This window comes from Echinops telfairi, unplaced genomic scaffold (assembly GCF_000313985.2).
Source record: "Echinops telfairi isolate 266 unplaced genomic scaffold, ASM31398v2 ScPeMD7_18;HRSCAF=68, whole genome shotgun sequence".
NCBI lineage: Eukaryota > Metazoa > Chordata > Mammalia > Afrosoricida > Tenrecidae > Echinops > Echinops telfairi.
The window spans coordinates 79,241,539-79,250,217 of record NW_022103915.1 but is presented as its reverse complement, the minus strand read 5'-3'; positions in this window follow the sequence as shown (position 1 = coordinate 79,250,217).

The following is an 8,679-nucleotide window of genomic DNA, read 5'->3' as shown; positions in this document are numbered from 1 at the left end:
TCTGCTTTAAAATGTTGAAGGGCAAGGTGTTCCTGGGCCAAGCTATGGCTTTTTATTACCTTCACATGTACTTGAAAGTTGGTTACTGAGTAAGGAAGACAGAAGAAGAATGAATATATTTGAATTATGATTGTGGCAAAGATTATTGAAAATACCTAGAAATGAACTTCTAGAAGTCACACAAATCTGTCTTGGAAAAAAAATAACCAGAATGCTCCTTAGAAGTGAGGATAATGACACGTCATCTCACATAGTGCAGAATTTTAGTAGGAGAGACCAACCCCTAGAGAATGACATCTTGATGACATAGATGGGCATTGAAAGAAAAGAGAGACTTCCACGAGCTGGATTAACACAGTGCCTGAAACTATAGTCTCAAATTAAATTGCAATAGTGAAGACGGGCTAGGACCAAGCAATATTTCATTCAGTAGTTCATAGGCTCATTATGAGCCACAATCACCTTAATGGCACCTAATAACTATATATGTGTGTGTGTGTGTGTATGTATATATATATAACTTTTTTAAAACATCATAGTAGAAATATTTAGATTTAAAACAAAATCCTGATTCAATCCTAATAGGAAAGCATGAACAAAGAATAGTTAGCTGCCTTGACAAATGGATGGAATGTCTAATAGAGTGCTTTATTGAGCCTACTTAATTCATGAAATAACCACATTCCCATGTGATGCAGAGAAACTGCTTACTTATGACTCTTCTATCTATATCTTTACAACTCCTGCCAAACGACTGTGTGAGAGCCGTAGTGGGATTCAAATAATTTTACAACTGGTTCACTGCCTTCATGATTGTTTTAGATACAAAACAACAACAATATACAAAAAGATAGTTGATTATTTCATAGAGTTAATACTTAATTAAGAATAAAAGAGGTGAACAAACTATATTATGTTATAAGAAAGAGTTTTAAAATATTAAATATCTGATAAAAAGCAATGAAACTGTTACTTAAGATATTTCTATACTGCTTTTTGATTTTGATTAACATCCTAACTTACAATATTCTTCACTTTTATACAAGCACCATTGGCTGTGTGATTTACCCTGAACCATCTTTTCACTGTAGCAGTAGGATCCCATTCTTTAGAGGTGGGCTAATTAGACGAAAGTCATTGCTTGGTAGATTAAAAACAAGTAACTTCTCTCAACACATTATGCTCATCTTTGTAAAACCCCTTTCCACTTGTGCTGAATTTATAGCAATTATTCTGAAATATTTTTAGCTCTTTGAACACTTTCAGGAGTTGCATAATTCAGTCATATTATCTTGTGGAAATGTGAGGCGTAACACAACGTTGAATCAAATGACTGTGTCACTTTAGTTGTTTGACACGTTTTTCTCCACATGTTGCATGTTTGCTTACTGAAGAAAACAATGCAAAAGAATAAAAATGTATTTCATCAAAAATATAGCAAGTTTTATGAAATGAATAAATAAATATGACAAGCATAGTTCCGTCTAATTTTTTATACCTAAGATAAAATGAATATTGCTATGGGCACTTAGAATGCTATTGTGCAGATAAATGTTAAAAAAGAGCAAAAGGTGCAAATCTATGCTTTCCCTATTAGGCAGCTACTCAGCCACCTACCTTAGAGAGAACCCTGATTACAATTGCCATTTTACAACTGGTTTGTTGGAACTCAACAAATAATTATGGATTGGTTCTGCTGAACTAGTGCAAACTGGATGAATCCCACCACTGGGTAGGAGAAGGCAAAACAGGGTGTGTGAAATACTAATTGAGGGGTTTTGTCCATTTGGCCAATCGACTGGGAATACAGGTGAACCATCTCAGAAGCAGGAATTGATAGACTCCATGACCATCAATAAAATGGACCACCAGCAAAGCACATGTGAGATCTCTTCCGGGAGCAGGGGTGGCAGCAGAGGCAGCAAAAATGGCAGCACAGAGACCACAAGAAAGAGCAAAGCAGTGGGCTCCCCAGTGCACAGAACAAGCAAAGCAGAGTGTCTTCAGGCAGGAAGAGGCTTGTAGAGTGAGGTGCCCATTGGGCATTTATCACTGCTAGAAAAAAAGCTTGTAATACTTTTGAGAGCAGGGCAAAGGTCAAGGAATACATTATTGAGAAGTTGGAAGAGCATACATGGCTGTTACTGTAGCTAAGAGGAGGCACTGAGGACAAGAAGACTATATCCTTAAGAGCTAGGAGGTAAAGGGCATTTATAGAGGTGTAAATACAGGTATGTACATATGTAAATATATTTATATATGAGGATCTGGAAATAGATCTATGCACATATGTTTATAGGTTTAGTATTAAGGGAGCAAATGGGCATTAGGTCTCCACTCAAGTACTCCCTCAGTACAAGAACACTTTGTTCTATTAAACTGGCATTCCAGTATGCTCACCTTCCTGACTCGATTGCTGAAGACAAAGCAGGTAGATAAGCAAATGTGGTAAAGAAAGCTGATGGTGCCTGGCTATCAAAAGATATAGCAGCTGGGGTCTTAAAGGCTTGAAGATAAACAAGCAGCTATCTAGCTCAGAAGCAAAAAATCCCACATGGAAGAAGCACACCATCCTGCATACTCACGAGGTGCCGAAGGGATCAGTTATCAGGCATCAAAGAGCAAAAAATCATATCATTGTTAATGAGGGGGAATGCAGGGTGGAGACCCAAAGCCCATCTGTAGGCAACTGTACATCCTCTTATGGAAGGGTCGTGGGGAGGAGATGAGCCCCTCAGGGTGCAGTGTAGCAACGATGAAACATACAACTTTCCTCTAGTTCCTAAATGCTTCCTCCCCACACACTATCATGATCCCAATTCTACTTTACAAATCTGCCTAGACCAGAGAATGTACACTGGTACAGATAGGAACTGGAAACATAGGGAATCCAGGTGGAAGATCTCTTCAGGAGGGTGGAGGGAGGATGGGGTGGAAAGCAGGAACCGATTATTAGGATTTACATATAACCTCCTCCCTAGGGGAGGACAATAGAAAAGTGGGTGAAGGGAGATGTCAGACAGTGCAAGATATGACAAAATAATAATTTATAAATTATCAATGGTTCAGGAGGGAGGGGGGAGTGGGGAGGGAGGGCAAAAAATGAGGAGCTGATGCCAGGGGCTTAAGTGGAGAGCAAATGTTTTGAGAATGATGAGGACAATGAATGTACAAATGTGCTTGGCACAATTGATGTATGTATGGATTTTGATAAGAGTTGTATGAGCCCCTAATAAAAAGACAAAAAAAAATTCTGGTTCTGACCTGATGTGACCTGCTAACTTCTCTCATATGTTGTCATTATTGTATTTTCTATAAAATTGATGGGGCCATTGCAATGGATTATCAAGCCCAGCAGAAAAATGGAATATTGGAGAGGGATCACTGTTGTCACAATAGGATAAAGAAGGATGAAGGGTGGAGGCATGTCTGTCCTGTGCCTTGTGAGCTGGTGTGGAATTGGATTCTCCTTCGTCCTGAAGCCAGAGGTCAGGCGTGGCTCCCTTACTACTTTCTGCAGAAGTAAGACGTAGAATGATAATACCATTTATTAAGAACTTTTCATGGGTAAGACACTGTATTCTGTGCCTTAAAAGTTGATAATTATGTTTACAATATATTACAGATGAATACACGGAGGCTTACAGTGGTGAATACAAGAAGTAAGTGGTAGAACCTGACTTTCCAAATCTGAATGGAAAGTTAGTTTCTCAGATTTCAGAGTTAATAGTTCTTAAACCAACATAATTTAGATCCAAATCGTTAGGAAAAAATCAGTAATGATTCTTATAAAAATTACCCAGCACAACATGGCAAAACAGAAAATAATTTTGTTTGAATGTCTTCAAACTCCTTTTTTTCTGTTGTACCAACAAAGGCCAGTTAAAAGTGCAATGCGGACACAGTCTTTGTTACTATGGCAACATGCATACGTACATACATACAAATACACATATGAGCTGATGACAGGTGGATAGATGGATGAGTAGATGGATATTGAATTAGATGGGAAGGAATGAAAAAAATTGTGGAAGGGAGAGGTAGTGAGAAGGAGTATAAACCAAACTGTTTTAAAATACTAAGGAAACAAGATGTAGTAATCAGAAACTATTGGGATTATATTAGTAGTGCCCAAACATCCAAACCAAGGTTCCCAAAAGTGGGCAGTACCACCATCCCACGGCACACCCTCTAGGAATCTAGAATGATGTGGCAGGAGTGGGGGGTGTCTGCAAAACCACATAGCTACACTTGGCCAGGGGTTATGGACTGTGCTGACTGATTATTTTTCTGAAAAGGGTACAATAGGGCAAATACATTTGGTGACCTCTGGTTTCAACGGTGCATAATAGGTCAGGATAACGGCTTTATTTTTAAGTGCACACACTCATTCCTCCCTTACAAACTTAGTTAGGTTCCAGGCCGTTTATTATTCAAAACTCAGTGTTATGCAAAAGTTCAGCAACCAAATACTCTTCAGACCCCAGGAATCTTGCAGAGGACAGTTGTCCCCCAAGCAGCTGCCTTTGGCAACTTGTTCTCTCAGCTGTGACCTCTGTACTTCCAGGGGGAAGACTGGCTTGTGCCCCTTCAAATATCAGGTAGAGAGACTTGATCAAGATTTGCAGGCAGGAAGTGGCCCTCCTTACAACAATGCACGTTGAGTTCTTACTGTCCATTGAGGCCCAATGGCCCAAGATCACACATTGCAGCTCCAGGGGCCTGCATCTGATGTGACCATTGATTATGAAGGCAGCCTGTCTATGGCCCTCTTCTCCCTTCTGCAGACTCCTGGCTCAACACTGCAGCGGACGTGGAAGGAAGGGGCTGGGAGTCAGCCACCGTCCTGTAAGTCAGCTGGGATCGGCAAGGCTGAAGAGGATGGAAGCACGTTCATGACTTCAAGTCTGGAAGTGGAGCTTTTCTATTCGTTTGTTTCACTAAATGGGAGAAATCAAAGAGGGGAGGCTTCTGAAGAAAGCAGTCTCTTATTGGGTCCTTACAAGATTTTTAAGGTCATTTAAATTGATGTTTTTACTATTGTAATGTGAAATGTCAGACAATGATAATCCATGAATGAGGAGTATACATAACTAATTTTCACTCTAATTTTAATATTTTTGTTCTACTGCATGATAAACTGACTTTGTAAATGTTTTTTTTCACGAATTAAAACTTTTGTATGTCAAGTAAACATCTTTAGGGCCCATTCTATTGGAAAGATGAAAGGTCTCATGTATTGAAATTTTATTCCCTTTGACATTAGATCCATTGATATTTCTTAAATGATGCTTACATACATAAATTTAACTGCTATGTAGAGGAGAGCATATAATTAAGTATTGACTTTTGAAATGCATGCCTTAAGTATGATTAAAATATACTATTTTAGACATTTTATTTTTAAATAGTCAACTATAAAAAATTTGAGATATTTCATTCTTTTTATAACAATGTTCATTTATGGCTATGTTCTGCTTCAAAGCAGATCATGATTAATTCATTGCAAAAATCCATGGAGTATTTCCTGCAATTATAATTAAACTTTTTTTTGTCTTGATCAGATTCCAAGAGGGAAAAAAAAAAAGATTGATTTTGAGCCAAGGGAATTGCCATTGTGTCAAACATCATGACACATTTCTTTATTGAGAAAGACACTATCCAGGGTAAATTTGAATAAAAAGAACATGTATCTTCTATTTCAAATTTTGTTCCAGAATTTTTCTTTCCTTCTGATCATTACCCATGAATTTTACTTTTAGTTTTTTATATATGCAAGACAGTGATTTGATATAAGATAGGGAGAGAGGGGATCCAATTTACCTAGCAAGTGAAAAGCTTTAATTACTTTCATCTTTGTCTTTCCCTGCCACCTCAGAGCACAGAGAATCTGATAGGAGCAGTTATCATTTAACTCTATGGAATTAAAATTTAATTAATATTTCCCCCATCCCTCTTATTTCCATGTATTTCCCCAGGAGTTTCAGTGTGAAATGGGTTGTCTTGATATTAACCCCAAGAGAAATCGGAAGATGTTATATATGTTTAATAGGAATTTTTTTCTTGATAGCATAATTCATCTTAGTATTTAAAGAACTACATAGATGCACATGAATGGCGTCGACTGTCGTGATGCATAGAAGCTAGAAATGAACTGCCTTGATTTAAATCCTGTGTCTTTGGAACGCTAGTTTTGTGACCCTTCTGGGCTTCTGATTGGTCTTATTTAAACTATAGATAAAAGAGTAACTACAGTATTAGATTTAATTAGACACTTAAATAAATTAATAGATGCAAAGCATTTAGTAGACTTTCTGATCCATATGTGGTACTCTTTTAGAATTTGCTATTATATTATTTTGCTGATAGGCACAATGCATTTTACTCTTCCATAATGTCTGTTTCAGTTTATTCATGGTATATTTTATTGAGGACAGGTTGTAGAAAATTATTCCTGATGCCCCAGAACTACATATTTATGTTATACTGCATTTTAAAAACAACTAAGGAACTTTCACTCCTGCCACAAATTAAAAACTCTTTGGATCACAGTATATTTTACTTTTCACTAAAATTATTATTTAGGTCTAACTGCATAGATAAAAATATATTTGCTTTGATTACAATATGTATTATAAATAATTGAATGATGGTTGTGTGTGTGTGTGTGTGTGTGTGTGTGTGTATGTGTCGGAGTGGGGGGTGCATCCTCCTTCTCCCACCTTCTAGGGCAGGGATATATTACAGTTTGGCTGCATTTACTATAAAGTATAAAACCAAAAACTCACTGCCATTGAGTCGATTCTGATGCTGGTGGTCCTACAGGATGGAGCATGACTGCTTCTGTGAGTCTCCAAGACTCAACTTTTTATGGGAGCAGAACACTTCCTCTTTCTCCTGCGGAGCAGCCGGTAAGTTTAAATGGCCGACCTTGCAGTTGGCCGTCCAATGCATAACCACTACAGCACCAGGGCTCCTTAACCAATTGAAAGAGATGCATATTTGTATTTATTCCAAAAAAAATGGTGATGCAACAAAATGTGAAATTTCTAGAACCATATCACATGAAGGAAAATTTTGCTGAAGATCATTTAACAATGGTTGCATCTGTATCTTGACAGGGAACTCTAAGAAATTCAAGCCAGATTCAGCACAGGACATGGAACAAGGGATGTCATTGTTGATGTCAGATGGATCTTGGCCCAAAGCACAGAATACCAGAAAGATGCTTACTTGTCTTTTAATGACTACGCACAGGTATTTGATGATGTGGAGCATCACAAACTATGAATAATCTTGTAGAGAATGGGGATTCCAGAACCCATAATTGTGCTCACACAGAATCTGTGCACCAAGAGGCAGTTGTTCTAACAGAAAAGGGGAATACTGTATGACACATAAAACTGTATCAATCAGGTTGTATCCTCTCACCATGTTATTCAAATCATGCTGCAAAATCATCAGAGAACCCGGATTATACGAAGAAAGTGGCATCAGGATAGACGGAAGGCTTATTAACAACCTGCAATAGGCAAGCGACACAACCTTGCTTGCTGAAAGTCTGAAGGATTTGCAGTACTGACTGATGAAAATCAAGAACTGCAACATTCATTCTGGATTACAACTCAATATAAAGAAAACAAAAATCCCCACGACTGGACCAGTAGTTAACAACATGATAAATTGAGTAAATCTGAAGTTGTCCAGGATTCTGTCTCGCTTGTATCTACAGTCAGGGCTCATAGAATCAGAAGTCAAAAGATCCAAAGAGACACTGCATTGAGGAAATCTGCTGCACAAGTTACTTTGAGGAATAAAATATGCCTGATTCATGCCATGATATTTTCAATAGTTTAATATGCATTTTTTCTATATTTGTAGGTTGTACATTCCAAGTTATGATTATAAATTTATGTTTTCAGCTGTTTATTCTCATTTATCTCCTATTAGCAAGTAATGGTCCTTAAGGCTTTACTCCACAGGTTATAGTATATCCCTGGCCAGTAAACTCATCTCCATCCGTGTCACTATGGCTGATTATGGAACAATCAATAGCTCATCTGTTAAGTCCAGGTTGAAGCTGAAGAAAATAAAGCAAGTCCACCAGAGGCAAAAGATGACTGAATCTACCCTGCCGGAATTTTGAGAGCATCTCAAGAGTAGATTAGATTCACAAACACTAAGGGCAGATAACCTGTTGATATGTGGGATGACATCAAGAATATCATCCATGAAGAAAGCAAAAGGTCATTCAAAGACAAGAAAGAAAGAAAAGAGCAAAGTGGTAGTCTGAAACATACTCTTTTTCTATTATTATTAGTTGGGATTTAACATCTACATCATATCATTCCATATTTCAAGTACATCAAGTAGAATTGTACAATTGCTACCACAATCAATTTCCAAACATTCTTTTTGTAAAACTTGGTCTTCTTGGCAATGCCTCCCTTTTACCCCTCCCCTCACTAATATACTCCCCTCTCCCCTTATTCTACTTGTTGTCCCTATAGGTTCTTCAGCAGAAGACCACTGTACCAAGAATGGTATACCGCTGGTTTGTGGACAAATGAGGTCTTGCTACATCAATGTCCTATGTGCTGTAATAAGATATGTATTATTCCAGAAATCTTGTGGTTGACATTCTGTTTTATTTTGCTTATGCTTGTTTGCCTGTTCATA